Consider the following 22,864-nt stretch of genomic DNA (forward strand, 5'->3'; position numbering starts at 1 on the left):
CCCTCATGAGGCTGGTCCTGCCAGCGATCCTCACGAGGCTGGTCGCGCCACTCCTGACGGGGGCCGTGGTCGTCCCAGCGTCCTCCGCCTTGTCCTCCTCCTCGTCCGTAGCCCCAGTCATTGCACTCGGGGCGTCGACCTAAGCGTCCATCTCGAACGGCCCTGAGCTCTTGACGATCATTGGTGTTGTGGCTGCGCACATTATGGAAGGCGCAGAACGGACGGCCGCCCTTGGATGACTCGGGGAGGTCCCGGCCATGCTTTGTATCCGGCTCTGCCACGAGTAAGGCCACTCCCTTGCGCTTCACGTCCTTGACATTGACCTTCTTCTCCTCTAGATCGGCAACAGGGATCTCGAGGAGGGAGAGACGCCCCTCCTCATCCCTCGCGCACTTGGTCGCTATGTTGAACAGCTACAGAGTCGTGCACAGCTCCTCGTGGATGGGGAGCTTCTCCTTCATCTTGATGTCGCGGACACCGTCGGAAAACGCTGAGATGATGGCCTCATCTGTCACCTTGGGGATCTTGAGACGCACACTGTTGAAGTGCTGGATGTACTTATGCAGGGTCTCTCCCGGCTGTCGCTTGATGCAGCGCAGGTCACTCGCGGCCGAAGGGCGGTCGTGAGTGCCCTAGAAGTTGGCGACGAAGTGGTCGCGCATCTCATCCCAGGAGGAGACCGAGCCTGGAGGCAGGTTCAGGAGCCACGAGCGAGCGCCATCCTTGAGATCCATGGGAAACTAGTTCGCCATGACTTTTTCGTCGCCGATGGCCGCCTCAATGCTCAGTCCGTAGAGCTGCAAGAACTCCGCAGGGTCGAGGTGTCGTTGTAGCGAGGAGCCAGGTCTGGCTTGAACTTGCCTGGGCAAACGATGCTACGCAGCTGAAGAGAGAAGGCGCGGCAGCCTGCTGTGGCCATCGAGGCCCTTTGCTGATCCGGGCCTGGCCTTGATGTCCACGCACCGCCGCCGCAGGCGGCATGTGTGTCGGGGGTTGGGTGCGACATATGCCAAAGGATGGCTTATCATGGTGGGGCAAGTAGAACGTCGCCGGTGCCTGGAAACGGGATGAGGCATAGACATGCACGCCGGCGAATCTTATCCAGCTTCAGGGCTCTCTAGGGAGATAATACCCCTACTGCTGCTCTGCGGGGTCTCCGCATGATCACTATGGCAAAGTGTTTACACGGTTGCTCCTTGAGCTGTTTCTGGAGGTAGGAGAGGGCAAGGCTAGCTCTCTCCCTCCTATATGATCTGGTCTAGAGCTAATGGATTCCAACCCTTTGCATGGGTGCCCTGGGGGGTTTATATAGGCCTACCCCCCAGGGGTACAATGGTAATCCGGCTAGGCGCGGGCCCAGCCGTCAGTGCCTCCGGCCTCCGTCTTCTCCGCCGACTGGTGGGCCCCGCACTACAAGAAATCTGTTAATCCATGATGGATTTGTGGTGACGTTCTTGAAAACCATCACAAATACAGCGCCGGTCCCTCCGGGTCGTCACAGAAATCGTCACGGATCAACAGGATGCGAATGGCCACTAAAATGATGCCCCATCATGACGGACAATGAAAGACTGTCATGGAAACTGTCATGGACAGACCATGTGGACCTAAGCCGGACCGTCACCGATGACTCATGCTGATGTGGCATGTATCCGGTGTGATGCGTATGCTGAATCCTGATTGGTCAATCCACCATTATCGCTGATCGCGTATCACAACCATCCACTCCCTCAGATCACACGGTAGGCACATGGCCCAACGGTGGTTGAGCGGCTCCACCACCGCTGCTCCCCATCTTCTTCTCCATCCTCCGTCCCCCAATTCAATACTATCCATCTCCCTCTCCCTCGTCCGCCGCCACCACCGGCAACCTCGGTGCCCCTCTCCCTAACAGCCACCGCCCCCACCTCTCCCCCATCCCCCGCTCTCACCTTCTCTCCTTAAACTAGGCGGCCCCCAGAACGAGCAGGCCGAGGCGCTTCCCGATTTGCGGCGCTGCTTCCGGATCCGCCAAGCAGCGCCAGAGGTCGGCTCCTTCTTCGCGTTGTTCTGCGCCAAGATTGGCCTCCCCTTCCTTTTCCGCGTGGTCCATGGCGCTAACCCCGGATGGTACCGCCTCTCCGGTTCCCAATCCCACCCCTAAATCGATGGATGGATCTCCATGGCTGATGTGTTTTCCTACTACTTTGGTTGGTCGTAGGTGAGGCACTCAATACCATGGCCGGATGGAGGTTGGGCGATTTCCTTCCCTGACCTCGCGGCCTAGCCACTCCACCGCGAGCTTCTCGCCCCCAGGTTGTTATTCCCCTGCTCGCTCCTTCCCTCTTCCTCTCTATGGATTGGTTGCTGCTGCATGCTTGCTGCTCAAGTACCAGTCATCTCTTGCGTTGGTGCTTCTGCTGTGTGGATTTGTTGATATTATTGATATTGCTTAGCTAGTGTGGATGACTGGATGTGGGTGCGTGACTGTGCTCAACATATTAGAATATTTTTCAAATAAAAATAACAATTAGTGCTCAAGTAATAATTTATGGGTTGAGTTCTGCGCATAGTTAAATGTAGTAGCAGCATACAGTTTTCACTGTGCACACTGCCGAGCATGCATTTTTGTATGTAGAAATCTCAAATCTTTGTAACACAACACTTGCTGGCATTGGGTAAATGACTTGCCTTCCATTAACTACAGTCTTGCATTTTTATAAAAAGAAAAAAGATTATCTCTTGCATGCAAGTGTACTCTGTGAGATAGTAATACATTCACGTGTATGTGTAGTTCATTGGGCCTGTAGCTCACTAGTTTGTGTTTCCGCTGTAATGTTTACCTCTGCTATCATGATGATACTTCTCGTTCTAAGAATTAGTATTTTAAAATTTTAGTGTCCACCTAACATCAGTACCTTGGAATATACTGCCTGTTGGAAGGATCATTTTATATCCTGAACATTTGCTATTGCAGCTGCTCTTTTGCTACATAGCTACATAATATCAAATTTGACTTGAACTTTATATGTTTATATTACATGGCAAGTTGATTGTGTAGCCTATGTACAGAAGCTCAGGTGTAGATAAGTTCAGAAAGATGTCTCATTTGGCAAGAGTGTGATGAAGTAATGTGGAATTGCTCTGAACCTTTAATACATTTATGTGTGGAATCTGTTATTAATTTGTACAACATCAACACTAACACTTTAATGGTATCGATTCAGTATCTTAACTACTGGGCCACCAGTCAGCCATTAATCTGTGTCCGTACAACATCAACAGTGAAACTTTTATATTATTGATTCAATATATCTACAACATCAGTACTGCCGAGCATGTATATTTTTCCTGTAGAAACGACTTCTTCCAATAACTACAATCTTGCACTTTTCTAGAAAAATAATCTGATCTCTTGTGTGCACATGTTCTCTGCGATACTAATACATCCATGTGTATGGGTACTACTGGGGCCTGTAGCTCACTAATTTGTGGTTCCCTGTAATTATTTACCCCTGCTATCATGCTGGTTTCGGCTTTGTAGTAAGGTCCTCGACATATACTTCTTGTTCAAAGAATTAGCACTTCAATTTTTTGTTCGCCTACATAACATCAATACCTTGGAATATACTTCCTGTTGGAAGGATTACCATTTTGTATTCTGGACATTTGTCATTGCAGCTCCTCTTTTGCTATATAACATCAAATCTGGACTTGAACTTTAAATGTTTAGATTATATGACAAGTTAATTGTGCTACTTTTTATTCGCCGGTGTTAGTTACTATGAAGTAGCTGACTGGAGCCAACGATGGATGCTTAGCCTCTAGTTATAAGGATTACCTGCTGCTTTTGCTACCTCTTCTGTTCCCTGAATGAATGGTCCTGCTGCTTTCTCGCATGCGATTTCTGTTTCTCTTTTTCTTGGACAGCGTTTTTCTCTCTTAGAATCATATTCTGGTCAGGCTACTTGTGCTGTCAAATTTCAACTATTTATTAGGGTTGATTTCTATGCCACTAATGCCTACTGCCTTGTCCACCCATCCAGCGGCGTACAAGACGCCCTCCTCGATGCAGCCGTTCCCAACGAGCTCCCTTTGCCGGAAGAGGTGCAGAAGCAAGTCAAGCACCCACTTGGCCCCTGCATCCTGTCCTACATTGCCTGCACGAGCTCACTGATGGCTGCGTCCTCCTTACCTACTAGCGTGGTGAGCCTCTCCCCACTTTACCCCAAATCTAGATGATATTTGCAATCTGAATACAGATCATGTTTTGGTTCAGTTTAGAGGCGGATTCAGTTGCTGAGATGAATATGTGAGCTTGATTAGTTGCTCATGGTTTTGTGGATCTGATTCTCTTGCACTGTTACACATAATTTAATTAGGGCAAGCTAATGCTGATCCACACAATATGATATAGCTTTTTTCTAACATGCACTGTTCTTGATGTTGCTTTCGTATTGATATTTTGGGAGTTAATTTGCCAGTTCCAGCTTGTTAGATATAAATTTAGCTTCAACTGTGTATCTTGCTAGAAAGGACTTGTTTTATAGATGCATGTATGTAGTACTTGAGAGAAAACCTAAAAAACTGTACTTTTATCATCAACATCTTAGAACTGTAAGTGTCTATTTTGTTTATATTGCTATATGCTATTATTGTTACTTGGATTTTTATTTCCTGTCAAGTAACTATATTTTTGCTTGAACAGATGTAGACTTTAATTATGCTCTTGTTGTTTTCTTGTTAATACAAAAGCAACAAGTTCCCTATTCTAAAATAGTATTTAGGATTCAGATTGTGTTGGACATCAATAATTCTGTACATGGTAACTGAACTCCCTTCTGTTCAATATCCTATCCCACACTACATATATGATACATCAATTATCAATTATTTTCATAACAATGGTAACCCCTTTTCATGGTTGAAATGAACATTTTCACCATGGCAGTCTGCTTTCTCTATCATAGATTGGAACTGTGGATACATTACGGTATGATTGATTGTTGTCCGAAAAGCTACTATCCTTTTTGCTGTTGTGGGAAGGTAGGACTAGCTGTGATATTATTATTCTCCCATAGCATAATAATCTTATTAAGATGAAATTTTTTGTTCCCTTTTCGTTTTGATGTTTGCCTTTGTTACCAGAATTAAAGTATTGCTTGTGTTATTTATTTTTGACAATGGGTACGGAAGTGCCTCCCTGGACTTACTTTTTATACTTTTCTTAGTTTCACATACTTCATGTTTCACGGCACATGAGGGGGTTTTCATTGCATGATTCGAGTTTAGTGTAGTGATAGCTTAGGACTTCTAGTCAAATAAGCACAGTGGAGTTTACTACCAACTATTGATCTATGTATGCTCATCATTCCTTTTTGTTGCCATCAGTTGTTTCTTTTCACATGAATGATTTTGTTTCACTACTTTGCATCATGGCAGAGAAAAAATATAGAACTTGATAATGTGTAGTAAGCTGCTTCCAGTTTCTACTTCTATTTTAACCTACTGACTAATATTTTATAGTGTGACATATTTTTCATCATGTGGCAGCTATTGGTTTATGGGAGCATTTTCAACAACAAAGACATGGCGAGCGGATCCACGGCCAGGAATGCGGGGTCCCCTGGTTGTCCAACGAGCATTGTGCTTTGCTTGATGGGTGTGGTGCTAGCTGTAGAGTAGCATAGTGTTCTCCGAGACATGCTTGTAGAATTAATTTTTTTTGGGTTCTTTTTTTTGCTCATGTACAGGTGTATTTTTGGGTGTGTTTATGTAATTTTTTGTTTTAAGGACTTGAACATATATTTTCTGTTAAATTATTATGGGCTTAAAATTTCCATGGACAAGAGATACGCGTGATGAGCTAATGTCCTGGACTGAGAAATTAGTGGGCCTTTCTTGAAATTAATGGGCCTAAATTCAAATTGGCTTGATTACTATATGGGCCACCACTCTTGGGGAGTTGAAATTTAGTGGGCCAAAATTTTAGATGGGCTGATTACAACATGGGCTGCCAGGTCAGATCCATGTCAGATGATGACGTGCTAGACAAGCTAACGCCGTTATGAGAATGCCAGTTAACTGCCATCGATGACTGTTAAAAACCGTCATGGTCCGTGACGGTTTTCCATGATCCGTCATGGAGTGTGCTATGGTTAAATTATGACGCGATATACATGACGGAATTCAAATCCGTCACGTATGCCTCTCGATGACGGACTTGCGCAAGTCCAAGACAGACTGAAACCGTCACGTATTAACAGATTACTTGTAGTGCCGCCGACTGGCTAGGTACGGAGCCGACAGGCCGCGTCCGCCGCGGGCGGGTCTTGTCGGCTGCTGATTACTGTAGCCGTGCTTCTAATGACGCGGGCTTCATCATGGAGTCGTGGCAATAGCCCCGCCGCCTGGCGGGCGATCACTATTGCCACTCTCCGTCACATCTGGTTAATGGCGCGTGGGCCCCGGGAGAGGAGCTGGCCGACTCTCGAGGGCCGACTCCCGATGGGTCCGACTTGTGGCGCACTTGCCATCTTCTGGGATCCCGCTGGCCGGTAGGACCCACCGCCCAAAGGTCGTACAGACAAGCCGTCGTGGGCGCAGGATTCGGTCCACCGGTGCTGATGTCAGGGCCAACATGGCGACAGTGCCACGCCGCACGGAGATCTCCGCGGGTACGGCGTGTTGTGACCATGCTTGCCTTTGGAAAGGGGTGGGAGTAGTCTTCACTGTAGCCACTCCCCTGTCCTGTCCCTCTTGATGAGGACATGGGGTTTTGCTGGAGTCATGGGCCGACTCCCCAAGGCCGGCTTCTCTGGAAGTCGCCAGTCAAGAGTCGGCTTATCCTGAAGTCGCCCCCGGGACTCAGCCGTGAGTGGGCAGTCGGTCGCCTTGCCGTCGACTTCTCAGAAGGCGGCTCTTCGTCCTGGGGTCTTGAGGGGTGCAGCCTGTCCCGATGTCTTGAAAGGTTCCGGGGCTCGGGTTAGCCTACCCGTGGCCCATTACTCCGACAGTAGTCCCCGAAGCTGGTGAGGCGCCGCAGACGATCGGTCGAGAAGCCTCAGGAGTTTCTCTTTCCGGGTGCTTGACACATGGTTCTTGTTTGATTTCCGCCGGGCCGACTAGAAGGAGTCGGACCCGCCCAACTCTGACTTGCACAGTATTTCGAACGTCATGGCGGGATCCAATTGGCGTGCGGGCTAAACTTCTAGGCCGCCGCTCGTTCCGGGCCTGTCACGTGGCAACGCGTGGCTGGGCCAGTCTGCCAGCCTACGTGCGTGACGGGACAGGCCCGTAGGGGGGGGGGCGCCATTACCGTGCCCCGGCGCTCGAGCGGATCCGCTGTGGCCCGAGCGGACGGTTGGGATTCTTGTGAAGTTACTGCGCGCAGTAATGTTGTCGTGGAAACGTGGGGTTCGTGGGGCCGTGGGCGCAGTAAATCCCACGACCGCCCCCTCGTCTTCACAGCCCATGAGGCTATAAGTAGGGGGAGGAGGGGGCACGGCAGAGCACGCGCGCCCCTCCTTCCCACTACTCCTTGCTCTTCTCCTTCTTCTTCTTCCTCGCCCCGCCGTGCGCCCAAGCTCTGATGAATGCCGTGGCGATTAGCTCACAATGAGTTCTTCTTCTGCCGCCGCGCCTCCCTCGGTGCGTTCCGGCACCTGGGACGGCTCAGAAGTTCACAACGACCATATCGAGTTCCTTCACAAGACTCGTCGGCTCCCCGGCGAAGACTACATGCGGGTGCGTCTTGCACCGAGGGAGTAGATTTCCCCAGCGCCGGAGGAGGGCGAGTGGGTCATCTTCCGCTCGCACTACCTGTCCGGATTGGGGCTGCCGGCGAGCAGCTTCTTCCGCTCTTTTCTGGAGTTCTACGGCCTCCAGCCGCACCACCTCACTCCCAACACGGTGGTGCTGCTGTCCGCCTTCGTGGCCTTGTGCGAAGGCTTCCTCGGAGTCCTCCCAACCCTCGAGCTCTGGGGGAGTTCTTCTACTGCAAGCTCGGCACCCAGGCTGCGGGCGTGCCGGCTCAATGCGGCGCGTTCATCGCCGGGCGGAGATCGGGAGCCAACAACCCCTTCCCCACCATCAACCTGATAAAGTCGGTGAAGATGTGGCAGCGATCATACTTCTACGTGAAGAGCGTCTTCGCGGGGGGCGATTGGGTCAACCTGCCGGCTTCCGAAGCCGGCCTGCTGGCTGGGAGACTGCCCAACTGGTCGTACCAGGCCAAGTCACTGACGCTAGTGGGAGCCGGCACCGTCACACGACTCTGAGTGCTGACACAGTCGGAGGGCCTGACTGGTCCGGACCTGCTGGCCGCCTTCGTGGCGCGCCGAGTTCTCCCACACCAAACCTGCCCCCACATGATATGCCAAATGAGCGAGCGCCGTGACCCGAGTCGGATGTGCACCAAGGACATGCCTCACGAGGAGGTGGCCTACATGGTGAACTACCTCTCGGACAACAAGCTGCTGGAGGACTGGCGGTTCGGCAAGGAGCCGTACTCCTGCGCCAACCCCCCACCTACAGTGAGTTGCCCTTTCTCTCTTTCTTCGAGTTGTCTTCTTTCTTGCCGAGTCTGTTTTGTGCGACTTGACCAGTCGGCTTTGGTCAGAATCCCCTCCTCGATCCACCAGCCAACACCTCGGGGCCGGCCCGCGAGTTCCTTGCCTACCGGGCGAAGAGCAACGTCGATGACCCCGATCTGGGGGCGGCGGCTTTGGAAGACGACGCCGAGGGAGGAGGCAGCCTGTGGCTCGGGGCCAGTCTAGAGGACTGGCCTGACGATGATGAGGAGGTCGCCCCCCGCCCCCGGCCAGGAGCCAGCCATCCCGGCGCGGGCTCTTCTGATGCGCCGAGTGCTCCAGGCGGTGGGAAGAAGCGCAGGGCCGTGCCGACTTTGTTCGGTAGTCGGCCGAAGAAGCCCAAGAGTTCGGCTGCGGTGACCCGGCGGGACGAGGCGACTGCGAAGGCCATCCGCTTCCGTAAGGAAGTGAAGAAGCCGCCACTGGTCTCCGCGTGAGTATTCTATCTTGACGCTTTATTCTTTCTCTGTAGCTTTGTCTGAGTCTTTTACTTGCTTCCCTCGCTTCAGGGCTCCCCTCACTCTTGAGAGGGTTGCCGCCGCCTCCGTCATGGGGTCAGCGGAGACGTCCGCCACCACTCGGCGGATTGACCCCGCTGCTGACCTCCGGGAGGCGACGGAGCGGAATGCGCAGGAGAAGCGCAACGAGAAAGTGGCCGCCCGCCTGGAGAAGGTGGAGGCCGATAAGGTGGAGGCCTCCACCAAGAAGAAACTGACGGAGGCAGAAGCCGTCGCCGCGACGAAACGACAGGATGAGGAGGCCGCGCACCGCCCATCGGCGGTGTTCGTCACCCCGCTGAACTCCGCGCCGCCGCCTCCAGAGTTCACGGGGCAGACTGGGGAAGCCGGCCGCGAGAACCCCGTCATGGAGAAGGAAGGCGGCGACTCCTCCAGGCCGGATGTGATCGTTCCACCGCCGCCTCCGCCGCCGTCTGGGAGCGTGCAAGGTGAACAGCTAGCGGACCCTCCGGTGCCGCCGACTGAAGACGAGGCCGTGGCGAGGCTACTCCTTCAAGTCGGCTCGCCAACGCGCCGCCTTTTTGAGAAAGTGACCTCGGCGCCACGCCCCCTGGAGACTGGCACCGCCAGCTCGGCGATCCCGGATGCCGAAGCAACGAGTGCCGCGCCCATTGGGTGGGTGCGGGGAGGCGACACAGGGCCGCTGAACCAGGCGCTTCTGGACATCCAAATGAAGCTTCGAGCTGAGGGAACGCCATCCAGAACTGCACCAAGGTGTACCTGGCATCGCGGGCAGCCGTCCGGGTATGTTTTCTCTTCGGTCCTTGTTTTCTTGTTCCTCTCTATGGGGGCGCGCCGGCATACCCACTGGGTGTAGTCCCCAAATTTCGGGCCGGCTGCTGAGCAGGCGGCCCGGAACTCCAATTGGTGAGTTCCGGGTACTAATTTTTGTCTGAAATGCTTGTCGCAGGACTACCACAACCTCCGAGTCACCGCCTTCAACCGCAACCTTGAAGAGCTGGGCAAACGGACCGCCGACCTGTTGGAGAGCCAGAGTGAGTCCTTTCTCTTCTTTGTGGGGCGCGCTGGCGCACCCACGGGCTGTAGTCCCTGAGATTCAGGCCGACTGCTGAGCAGTCGGGCCGGATCTCCCCGATGACCTTGTTTACTGATGACTTAACGCCTTCTTTCTTCCTTCTCTTCAGAAGCCAACACTGTTCTTCAACAGCAGCTGAGCGAAGCCAACTCCGCGTTGCACGCCAAGGGGGAGGAGTGCAGCAAGCTCGCCACAGAGTGCGATCTGCTGGCCATTCAATTGGCAGAGCAGAGGGAGCTGCTTGCGAAGACGCGGAAGGAGGCGGAAACCGCCCTCCTGGCCGAGTTCGTGAGCGAGCGCTCCTCCTGGACTGACAAAGAGGCAATGCTATCCTCCGGCTTCCATGAGATTGAAGACATTGTTGATGGTGAGTTTTTTTTACTTTCTTTCTTCGAGCTGCCGATTATAAATCGCGCCGACTCCTGATTTTTGACTTGTTTCTTCGTTTCTTCCGTCATGGCAGACTTCTTCCCTGGGCACTCGCAGGCCGCCATCCAAGCCATCGAGGCTGACCGTGAAGGTCGAAGGGCGGAAGGTGCCGAGATCGCCGCCGACACCCCCCGAACCCTTGATGAGCATATCCTGAGCATCGAGGCTCGCCTTCGGCCAATTCACCGGATGCTGCACCGGCTTCAACGTGTCAGTGCCCAGGCGATTGCCGCCCTGTGGCCGGACATGTAGGCTCCGCACACCCCCAGCCTAACTGCCGACTGGCTAGAGGTCGCGGCTGGTCGTCTTGAGGCCTGGAAGGGTTCCTCGACCCGAGCTGGAGCGCGCCGGGCCTTGGAGTTCGTCAAGGCGTGGTATCCGAGGCTGGATCTAGACCGGTTGGCCACACTCCGGTCGGAGGCCCAGCCAGAGCTGATAGCCGAGGAAGACGCCCTCGTCAATCGTGCCACAGCGATCGCCGAGTACACCGACACCAGCATCTTCGTCCCCGAGCGGTCTGAAGACGGCGAGGAGGTACCGCCGGAGTGGTTTGGGATGAACCCAGACTACGGCGAGGACTCGGTGGAGTGATCGGCTCTAGCGTCGAGTAGGAAGGCGAGGCGGAGGACGGAGGCGAGACAGAGGCACCAGAAGACAGGGCAGACGGCCAGCCTCAGCTCGACCGCGCCTCCAGCAACGAGCCGCGTGCGACCGAGCCAACTGCCGCCAGAGGCGATCAAGCCGAGACTGCCCGGCCGGCCGCCCGAACGCCTGACGCTGCCGCCTCCTCCGATCCTCCGAATCCGTCTGCCGCATCTTAGGCTGCCGCCTTATCTTTATTTTATCTACTTTAGTAGTCTCTGAAGAACTTGTTAATTCGCACAATTCCACCCGCGGGGTGTATTTTGAACTTCTGCTCGAAGATTCGGCCAAGGGCCTATGCTATGTAAATATTTATCTGAATTCTATCTTTTCTTGCTCATTGCTCTTTTGGCTTTTTTTCCTTTGTCGCTTTCCCTTAGTTGCCTGTTTTGCCAGTCGGACAGCCGCTCTGCGGACTGCCGTTGGATCAAATGCTTGGCTACTTTGGGAAAGCAAGTACTTAGCCTTTTTAGAGTTTTTTAGCAAGTTGAATAGAAGGCGGTGAGCCGACTGCTTAATAGTCGGTTTGCGAAAAGAAAAAAGGAAGGTTGGAAGCGGGCTTAAGCTATGTTTTATGCTTTGAGTCCTTAGCCATTTTTCATGCGAACGCCCATTCTACCTTACTCCTGCCCACCGTACAGTTGCTCTGCGAGCTGCGGCTTCTGACAGGAGATGGCTTAGGCGCCACACACTACTTGTCCGGCTACAGGAAGCATTTCATAGTGCAAGGCGGCAAGTCCCCGGGCCGACCTGTCGAGCCCGGTGCGCAGCGACAATCAAAGAGTAACATACTCGTAGGCATAACTTTTATCCTATAGACAAAAGAGGGCAGTCCCTGAGCTTGTCTTGGGGGGCCCGAAGTCTTGGTACGTTAATACAAAAGGTAGCATGGTACATACTGCATCAACTGTAAAATCTTCGGAGGAGATTTGCATTCCATGGCCACTCTGTCTCTTTGCCGGAGTCGTCCCTCTTGCGTGCTCGGGGCTTCTGAGCGTCAATCAGGTAGTAGGAGTCATTGCCCAGCACTTTGCTGATGATGAAAGGGCCTTCCCAAGGTGCCGACAGCTTGTGCTGGCCGGCTGTTCGCTGTATCAGCCGGAGCACAAGGTCACCTTCTTGGAAAGATCTTGGCTTGGCCTTCCTATTGTAGTATCGGCGCAGGATCTGTTGGTAGATGCTGGACCGGCTGAGTGCCAACAGCCAGCTCTCTTCCAACAGATCGACGCCGTCTTGTCGTGCTTCTTCTACTTCCTCCTTGGTGTACATGGTGACTCGCGGGGAGTCGAACTCTATGTCCGTTGGGATGATGGCTTCGGCACCATAGACGAGGAAGAAAGGCGTGAAGCCGATTGACTTGTTTGGAGTCGTGCGCAGACTCCAGAGGACGGCTGGCAACTCGTCGAGCCAGCAGCCAGCCGACCGCTCTAGAGGCTCGACCAGTTGGGGCTTAATGCCGGACAGGATGAGGCCGTTTGCTCGCTCCACCTGGCCGTTTGACTGTTGATGGGCGACTGACGCTAGGTCCAGTCGGATGCCCTGTGTTGCACAGAAACGGGCCAAGGTGCCTTTGGCAAAATTTGTGCCGTTGTCGGTGATGATGCTGTGGGGTATGCCGTACCGAATTGTGATATCGGAGATGAAAGTCATGACAGTCGGACCGTTCAGTTTCTTGATTGGCTTCGCTTCTATCCACTTGGTGAACTTGTCCACTGCGACAAGTAAGTGAGTTAAGCCACCTCATGCCGTCTTGAATGGTCCCACCATGTCTACGCCCAAAACTGCGAAAGGCCAGGCAATGTGGATGGTCTTGAGTGCAGAAGCCAGCTGGTGCGGCTTGGAGCTGAACTTCTGGCACCCTTTGCATTTTTGGACCAATTCCTTGGCCTCTTCTAAGGCAGTCGGCCAGAAGAAACCATGTCGAAAGGCTTTGAAGACGAGTGCTCTTGAAGCCGCATGGTGGCCGCACTCGCCTTGATGGATGTCTTTGATAATTTCTTGGCCTTGCTCTGGCTATACGCAGCGCTGGTAGACACCAGTGACACTGCACCTGACCAGCTCTCTGTTGACTATGGTGTAGGCTGCCACTCGGCGTTGTACTTGCCGAGCTGAGGTCTCATCAGTCGGCAGCTCTTTGCTCACAAGGAATTTGAGGATGGGCTAGGCCCCTGAGGGTGCTGCTATTTCTTCGACTACCAGAACTGCGACTTGGACGAGGGCGGCTGGGCTGGGAGGCAGAGGGTTGGAGTCAACAACCGCTTGCTGGGTTAATGAAGTCCCCAGGCCGACTGGCGCGGCTCTTGGGCCGAGTTCTGGAGTCTTCGAGCCCGCCACCGTAGTCCCCGGGCCGGGTACTGCAGTCCCTGGGACGGCCTCGACTGTGGCGGCTTTGGAGCCATCTGCCAAAATCCCCGTACCGTCTGCCGAGGCTCTGGAGTCGGATCCGACTTCTTTGGGAGGAGCCGGCATGAAGATGGAGTCTGATTCTGGTGAAGGCTTGACAGACGGCTTGAGAAGGCGTTGAAGGGCGACGCCGGATGGTATTGCTTGGCGGGTAGAGCCGATTCGTGCCAAGGCGTCTTCTTGGTCGTTGTCGTTTCTTGGCACATGGAGGAACTCGCACCCCTCGAAATACCCACTGAGTTGCTGCACGAGGAAACGGTAGCTCGCCATGTTGGCATCTTTGGTGTCCCAGTCGCCAGATGACTGTTGGACCACTAAGTCCGAGTCGCCATAACACAGGATCTGGGGAATGCCAAGTTCTTTGGCAAGCCGGAGCCCGTGAATGAGCGCCTCGTACTTGGCGACATTGTTGGAGGCGGCAAAATGGATTTGCAGTGCGTATTTGAGCTTGTCGCCTTTAGGGGAAGTGAGGACGATGCCGGCTCCCAAGTCGGTGCGCATCTTGGAGCCGTCGAAATGCATCTGCCAATGGGTGGAGTCGGGCGCTGGAGGTAGGTACTGGGTCTCGGCCCAGTCGACGAGGAAGTCGGCCAGTGCTTGTGACTTGATGGCGGTGCGGGGCTGGTAGTGGATGGTGTAGGGAGCCAGCTCTATGGCCCACTTGGCCACTCGGCTAGAAGCATCTCGGCTTCCGATGATCTCCGCAAATGGAGCCGTGTAGACCACAGTGATTGGATGCTCTTGAAAGTAAGGCTTCAACTTTTGGCGGTAAAGTGTACGCCATAGCACATCCTCTGGTAGTGGGGGTAGTTCTGCTTGGAGGTCGACAGTACTTCGCTCAGATAATATACCGGTCTCTGGACAGGTAGTGCCTTGCCTTCCTCCTTGCGTTCCACTACAATGACCGTGCTGACTACCCGGCTGGTGGCGGCGATGTACAGGAGCATAGGTTCCTCAGGAGTCGGAGCCGCCAGAACAGGTGGAGTAGTTAGCATCTTTTTTAGTTGGAGAAAAGCTTCGTCCGCCTTGTCGTTCCACTCGAAAAAACTGGTCTTCTTCATGAGTTGGTACAAGGGGAGAGCTTTCTCGCCCAGCCGATTGATGAATCGGCTGATGGATGCCAGGCAGCCGGTGAACTTTTGCACGTCCAGCAGTCGGCTGGGTACCTCCATCCTCTCAATGGCCTTGATCTTTACAGGGTTGCATTCTATGCTGCGTTCAGAGACCAGGAAGCCAAGGAGCTAGCCGGCTGGTACTCCGAAGACGCACTTCTCGGGGTTGAGCTTAATCTGGAATCGGCGCAGGTCCTCAAAGGTCTCCTTGAGGTCTTCCAGCAGTGTTCCACGCTTTTCCGTCTTCACCACCACATCATCCACGTACACGTGGGCGTTCCTGCCGAGCTGCTTGAGGAGGCACTTCTGCATGCAACATTGAAATGTGGCGCCGGCATTCCTCAAGCCGATGGTCATGGTGAGGTAGCAGAAGGCTCCAAACGGCGTGATGAAGGTGGTCTTCAGTCTATCAGCTGGGTTCAGCTTGATCTGGTGATATCCTGAATATGCATCCAAAAAACTCAACAGCTCGCATCCGGCGATGGAGTCTATCACCTGATCAATTCTTGGTAGAGTAAACGGGTCCTTGGGGCAGGCTTTGTTGAGGCTTGTGTAGTCAATACACATTCGCCACTGCTTGTTCTTCTTCAGTACCAGGACCGGATTGGCTAGCCACTCTGGGAAGAACACTTCCATAATGAAGCCGGCTGCTAGGAGTTGGGCTATCTCTTCTCCGACGACTCTTCTCTTCTCTTCTGATAGGCGGCGCAGGGGCTGCCTGACTGGCTTTGCATCAGATCGGACATGTAAATTATGCTCGGCGAATTCAGTCGGTACACCTGGCATGTCTTTGGGGGACCATGCGAAGATGTCCCGATTCTCACAGAGGAAATGGACGAGCTCGACTTCCTATTTGCTGTCGAGGTTTGCGCCTATGACATCGTACCTCTCCGGGTGCTCCGGATTCCAAGGGTATCTTCTTTGTCTCCTTGGCCGGCTTGAACGAACCCTCAGCCTTCGACTCCTTTGGGTTGGGCGGCACCTCTGGCTGCTTGCTGGCCATCGCCACAACCCGTTCCAGGAGCCGCTTCTCGGCTGCGATCACCAGGGACTCGGCTAGCCGACTGCTCTCAGTCGCACAGGCAGACGACTTCCGGTAGTCGCCGGCTATGGTCAGAATTCCCCTAGAACTGGGCATCTTCATTTTGAGGTAGGCGTAGTGGGGGACCGCCATGAACTTGGCCAAGGCGGGTCGGCCGAGTAGTGCTGGTATTGGCTCTCAAGGTCCACCACCTCAAACCAAACTGACTCTCGGCGGAAGTGATCTTTGTCTCCAAAGAGGACGTCCATCAGGATCTTGCCGATTGGTGAGCAGGAAAGCCCGGGAACAATGTCGTGGAACACAGTCCAGCTGTTTTGAAGCTGTCTTTGCTTGATTCCTAATTTCTCCATGGTGTCTTTGTACAGGATGTTGATGCTACTGCCTCCGTCTATCAGAACTCGCGAGAAACGAGCAGCTCATCTATCCGTGGCAAAGGTGGCATCTAAGACCAGAGCATAAGAGCATGGACTCGGCATCACCTCTGGGTGATCAGCTCTGCTCCAGCTGATAGGCTTCTCGGACCAGTGCATGAACTCTGGTGTCTCTGATGCTACTGCCTTCACCTCTTGTCACTGCAGCCGCCTGCTGCATCGATCATCAGCCATACTGGTAAACACCACGTAGTCTCCGTGTTCTTCGGGGTATTCGTCTTGTACTACGCCGACTGGCCTGACAGCTGGCTGCTGGGGCGGAGGCGGCGACGGCTGCCCAGCAGGCGGGGGAGGTAGGAGGCCATCTCCTTTGGCGATCCTGGTGAGCCAGTGGCACTTCCGAGTGGTGTGATTCGACGGCTTTGCGCCACTATGGAACTTGCAAGGTCCATCCAGAGTCTGCTCGTAGGAAAAGGCCGACAACCAGTTGGGCTTGCCGCCTTTCTGTCGCTTGGGCGGAGGTTGCCCATCCGACTGCCGGGCTTCAACTGTCGCGACCTGCCGGCTGCTGGAAGCCGGCTGCGGGGCCTTGCGCTTGTGGTCGCTCTGCTGTTGCCGCCGACTGGCATCTCCCGCCGGAGTTCTTGGAGCTTGAGGGGCCACTTTGCCAGTTGCGCTGACTTGAATCTCTGCCTTCATGGAGGAGTCAGCCGTGGCATACTTGTCTGCTATGATCAGCAGCTCATCAAGGGTTTCTGGCTCGTCGCAGAGGAGCTTGTGCTTGAGGAGGGTTCCTTCTCTACACTTGGCGGTGAAGTACTCGATAGTCTGCACCTCATGCACACCCTCGCAGGAATTCCGAAGCTCGGCCCAACGCGTGAGGTAGTCGCGAGTCGACTCGTCGGGACCTTGCATGCACAAGGAGAGTTGACGAGGCTTGGGAGGACGCTTGTACATGCTGGTGAAGTTGCGGACGAATGCTTCGGTGAAGTCAACCCAGCTGTTGATGCTGCGAGGCTTCAGGCTGTTCAGCCATGTCCGGGCCGTGCCCTGGAGCATGAGCGGAACGTATTTTACGGCGACACGCTTGTTGCCGTTCGCTATGCTGACAGCCATGGAGTAGTCGACTAGCCAGTCTTCCGGCTTCACGGAGCCGGTGTACTTGGGCGTGTCTCTCGAGAGCGTGAACCCTTTGGGAAAGGGCTCGTCTCGAATGCGGGGCCCGAAACAAGGCGGACCCAACTCGTCTTCTTCTTCCAGCGCCAGGGATCGGTGAAGCCGGTCGATCCGGTGGCGGTCGTCGTTTTCCCCGACTCCCTCTTGGCGGCCAAGGCGGTCGCCAAGAGTCGGATGATCAACAGGCGGTGGGGAGACTCGCCTTTCCTTGCGAGGAGGAGGAGGCAGACAGTCGTCCCGTCGTTCCACTGCTCTCGGGCGGCCGTCTCGGTCGCGCTCTATGGATATGTGAGTCCAACTGTGGCTGACAGTCAGACCCTTGTCCTTTCTTCCACGGGCGCCGCCAGTCGGCGTCCGAGTCGTCGCGCCTTGGTCTCGGCGAAGGTCGTCGTTTTGCCGCTGCGGCGCCTCTGTGTGGCAGCTGGCCTCGTTCTGCGCGGCAGCCGCGTCGAGGAGCTGCCGGACTCGCTCCATCATCAGGCGGCGCTCTTCGCCCTCGAAATTGTCCAGCTCGTCCGCCGCCGCCTTGGCGGCTCGAAAGTTCTCCACAGGTGTAGCGTACACAGGGCGTCTTGCCCCGAGCAGGTCGGCGATGGCTACGCCGCGCTACTGGATCGTGCCAAGGCGGCTGGGCCCAGCTGGGGCTGGCGAGCCACCAACAGCGCGATCCATCTCTCGCTGGTAGGCTTCTGACAAGCGTCTCATGCTAGCCAACTTCTTCGCACCTTCGACGAGATGAAGGTGGCGCACCTCCAATGTCTCCGCGTCAGCGTCTTTCGGAATGGGTGCAGTCAGGTCTTGTAGCACCGCGCCAAGTGGATCATGCGCTCCTCCGCTGGGAAGCTCGTCATGACTGATGACGAGCACCTCGGTGATGGTGCTTCCGTCGCTCTCCGCGCGAGGGAGAGGTTCGTCGTAGACCACCACATTAGTGGGGAACGCGTCGAGCGACGCGGTGTCGGAGTCGACCAGCATCGGGTCGGTGGAACCTACAGACTCCAAGTCTACGGCAGGCTCGCCGGCGATGTGGAGTTGATCGAGGAGGCCCGCGAGGAGGCTCTCGGAGCCGCCCGTGCCTGCGTTGGATGCAGGTTCATCGGAGATGCGAACCTCGCCGACAAGTTCGGCGAGGCGGCTAGCGGCGCAGGCGATCTCAACGCCGTGCAGCACGTCAGCGCAAACTCCTTCTGGCGTGCCTGGCTGGCTGTGCTCGCTAGGGAGGAAAAGGGTTCCCATCCAGAACAGGTGTCCGGACGGCGGTGCACCAAGCCCCACGATGGGCGCCAAATGTCGGGGGTTGGGTGCGACATATGCCAAAGGAAGGCTTATCATGGTGGGGGCGAGTAGAACGTCGTCGGTGCCTGGAAACGGGATGAGGCGTAGACATGCACGCCGGCGAATCTTACCCAGCTTCAGGGCTCTCCGGGGAGATAATACCCCTACTGCTGCTCTGCGGGGTCTCCGCATGATCACTATGACAAAGTGTTTACACGATTGCTCCTTGAGCTCTTTCTGGAGGTAGGAGAGGGCAAGGCTAGCTCTCTCCCTCCTATATGATCTGGTCTAGAGCTAATGGATTCCAACCCTTTGCATGGGTGCCCTGGGGGGTTTATATAGGCCTACCCCCCAGGGGTACAATGGTAATCCGGCTGGGCACGGGCCCAGCCGTCAGTGCCTCCGGCTTCCGTCTTCTCCGCCGACTGCTGGGGCCCGCCGACTGGTGGGCCCTGCCGACTGGCTAGGTACGGAGCCGATAGGCCGCGTCCGTCACGGGCGGGTCTTGTCGGCCGCTGATTACTGTAGCCGTGCTTCTAATGACGCGGGCTTCGTCATGGAGTCGTGGCAACAGCCCCGCCGCCTAGCGGGCGATCACTATTGCCACTCTCCGTCACATCTGGTTAATGGCGCGTGGGCCCCGGGGGAGGAGCTGGCCGACTCTCGGGGGCCGACTCCCGATGGGTCCGACTTGTGGCGCACTTGCCGTCTTCTGGGATCCCGCTAGCCGGTAGGACCTGCCACCCAAAGGTCGTACAGACAAGCCGTCATGGGCGCAGGATTCGGTCCACCGGTGCTGATGTCAGGGCCAGCATGGCAACAGTGCCACGCCGCACGGAGATCTCCGCGGGTACGGCGTGTTGTGACCATGCTTGCCTTTGGCAAGGGGTGGGAGCAGTCTTCACTGTAGCCACTCCCTGTCCTGTCCCTCTTGATGAGGACATGGGGTTTTGCTGGAGTCGTGGGCCGACTCCCCAAGGCCGGCTTCTCTGGAAGTCGCCAGTCAAGAGTCGGCTTATCCTGAAGTTGCCCCCGGGACTCGGCCGTGAGTGGGCAGTCGGTCGCTTTGCCGCCGACTTCTCAGAAGGCGGCTCTTCGTCCTAGGGTCTTGAGGGGCGCAGCCTGCCCCGATGTCTTGAAAGGTTCCGGGGCTCGGGTTAGCCTACCCATGGCCCATTACTCCGACAACGCGGTCTTGTCGTGGTGGTGCTGGGAGCGCTGGAGGGTTTTCTTGCAGCCGGGGAACCTCTTGGCAGCTTCCTTCTTCGTGCGTGGGCACACGTCGCGGTGGATCTCTCTGCGGGGCCACGTGTCTTGGGGCGAGGACACCGTCTTGACGCAGTGGGGGTGGTGGCGCTCCGTGAAATACGCGTCTCAGCGCGAGGGCGTCGTCTTGATGCGGAGGCGGTGGAGGCGCTCCGTGAGATACATCGCTCGTGGCTGGGGGTGGGCGAGGCAGCGAGAGAGATGGTGCAGGAGAGCCTCCCGCGGCGCTGACGAGCTTGGGGATGCGGTCCAACCAGTCCTCATAGAGGTTGTCGACCGAGCGGTAACGCAGGAGCTCACGCGCCATGAGCAGCGCAGCCTGCGCATCCATGGGTGCGCGGCGAGCGTGAGATGATGAGCCGGCCGGAGTCAGCGATGGGGTGGCGGTGCGGCCCTCCAGCCGTACGAAGGGGTGCAGTGAGGACGCTTGCTGCTTGTTTGCCAGCGGGCCGGTAGCATCCTCGGCAACGGGAGATGTAGAACAATGGGGAGGCCCGCCGACAGGGGTTGTCTGAGCGACACGGGTGGCGAGGGCGGCCCAGCGCTCGGCGCCGGCTCGGCGCGCATCCGACATGGATGCGGTGGAGCGGTGGAACGTGGATCAACGGAAGGAAAGCTTCAGCGCACCCCTACCTGGCGTGCCAAATGTCACATTTCGGGTTCCGGCAAAACCCTTGATGTTCGAACACTGGGGTGCGCACGAAGATCTCTCCTCCCCCAAGTTCTCACCCTCACCGCAATCTCAAGGCTTAGCACGTCGAACTCGCAAAACAAAGGGACACAAGATTTATACTTGTTCGGGTCACCAATGTGGTGTAATATTCTACTCCAGTGTGGTGTGGTGGATTGCCTCTTAGGCTGAGGATGAACAGTTACAAGGGAAGAACAGCCTCCTCAGGAGAGGTGCTCTTATGCTTGGTGAGCTTGCGTGGTTGGCTCGGTGGATTGGATTCGGTCCAAGATGTGTTCTCTTCGTCTCCTGGTTTGCCCCTTGGCTACGGTGGTGGCTAGCCATATTTATAGAGGCCCGGGTCCTCTTCCCAAATATTAGGCGAGAAGGGATCCCACAACGGCCAATTTGAAGGGGGACAGCTAGTACAAGCTATCCTGACAAAAGATGGTCTTCGCCTGTCAAAGGCTCTGGTGATGATGTCGTCTTGGGCTCCACGGTGACCTCCGTCCTGCCGCCCTCCTGGTCTTAGTCTTGTTGCACCAATATGGAAACCTTTGCTTGAGGCCTCGGGACACTGCGCATGTGCTTGCCTCTTTAGCACAAAAGGGGAAATGAGGACACTGCGCGCTGGCGCCCACCTGGCGCCCACCTGGCCCTGGTCATCATGGCTTGCATCACAGGAACCTCGCGAGGTGCCCCTTGCCTTGATCTCTCTGCCCCTCGCGAGCCATCCTGGTGAGGCCGCCCCTGAGGAGGTCTTGCATCGTCCGCCTCGCGAGGCTTGGCCCATCGTGAGGGTCTTGAGTGTTTTTCTGATGAAGATGGGCCGTACAGGGCTGTTGGTGCAGCCACGCCGTGGGCCGCGGGCAGGCAAGTCTGGGGACCCCTATTACTAGGACACCAACAGGCACTAAAGGGAGCACACCGCGTCCTTCTCCTCATAGGTGACCATGATGATGCGGCGGCTTCCAGGCATCTTGAGGACATTGTAACCGTGGTGGGTCACTACCATGAACTTGGCTAGGGTCCAATACACAAGGATGGCCTTGTACGGCAGGAGGATGTGAGCGATGTCAAAGTCGATGAGCTTGGTGCGGTAGTTGTCGCACTGGCCGAAGGTGACTATGAGGTGGATCTGTCCTATCGGGGTGGGGGAGCCATCGGTCACTCCTGAGAAGGGCTTGGTGGGTTGCAGCTGATCATATGGCACTTGGAGGCGGTCGAACGTCTCGATGGAAAGAACATTGAGTCCCGCACCACCATCGATGAGGGTCTTGGTGATAAGGACGTTGCTGATAACGGCCGAGCAGAGCATTGGGAGGGCGCCGGCGGTTGCCGCGCAGTTGAGCTGGTCGGACGAGATGAAGGTGATGGTGCACTTGGACCACCTAAGCGGGCGCGTGGCCTCAAGCCTGGGGAGGTCCGCGTTCACGTCATGAGCAAACTGCTTGAAGATGCGCTGGGAGGCTGGGGCCTGAGCGCCACCCAAGATGTAGGCAATGGCGTGAGGCTCCTGGAAGCCCCCAGCCCCCTCATCCCGGTGGCGGTCTTCGTTCCTACGCAGTGGTGGCGCCAGTGGAGGGAGCCCGGCCTTGCCCTGAGGATGGTCCTCACGAGGCTGGTCCCTCGATATGCCCTCGTGAGGCTGATCCTGCTAGTGATCCTCACGAGGCTAGTCGCGCCACTCCTGGCGGGGGCCGCGGTCGTCCCAGCGCCCTCCACTTCTGCCTCCTTCGTGGCCGTAGCGGAGTATCGCACTACCATCCTCAGGGCGGCGCGCTAGGCGTAGCAACATGGAGCGTGGGGCACTTCTGCGAGGTCTTCAGGGTGACACCCCCGAAGGCCTACGTGCCCCGCATGATGGTCCAGGACTATGCGCTGGAAGACAACCCTGGCTCGTTCCTCGAGCCAGGCTGGGAGGAGGAGGCACTAGAAGCTGAGGCCTTCCAGGAGCCCCCCAGGAGCCTCGCCAACCATGCCAGTGAAAACAGCTACAGGATACCACTAATCTCTCGGTATCAAGCTTATGCTAACCATGGGTCGCAGGAGGATCATGTCACAACAGTGGATGGCGGCCCCAGCTCAAAGGCCTCCCTCCCACCAGGAGGGGCGCACTGGGGGCTGCAGGGGGAGTGGCTGGGAGCCAGGTCCCTCCCTGCATCGCGTGGAGCAGGGCGTTCCCCGGAGGTAGGCCCTCTGTCGAGGAGGTGCCGGTGAGCCTACCCCCGGCAGAGGACCCGTGGTCGCCGAGGGTGCTGTTGGCGTCCCCTTTGCCCCTTGGCTTCGTCCTGGTTTCCGGTCGCACCAACGATGGTCGAGGGCGGCGCAAGCCGGGGTCTCGTCTGGCGATA

At 56.0% G+C, this 22,864-nt stretch overlaps 1 long non-coding RNA gene across 1 annotated transcript; it reads left to right on the plus strand.

Moving 5' to 3' along the window:
- Nucleotides 1–1,750: 1,750 nt before the first annotated feature.
- On the plus strand, nucleotides 1,751–5,828 carry LOC123127345 (uncharacterized). The gene is made up of 4 exons (XR_006462324.1): nucleotides 1,751–2,109; nucleotides 2,201–2,295; nucleotides 4,026–4,185; nucleotides 5,533–5,828. It is a non-coding gene; the product is annotated as an uncharacterized lncRNA (long non-coding RNA).
- The last annotated feature ends 17,036 nt before the right edge of the window (nucleotides 5,829–22,864 follow it).

This window comes from Triticum aestivum, chromosome 6A, assembly GCF_018294505.1.
Source record: "Triticum aestivum cultivar Chinese Spring chromosome 6A, IWGSC CS RefSeq v2.1, whole genome shotgun sequence".
NCBI lineage: Eukaryota > Viridiplantae > Streptophyta > Magnoliopsida > Poales > Poaceae > Triticum > Triticum aestivum.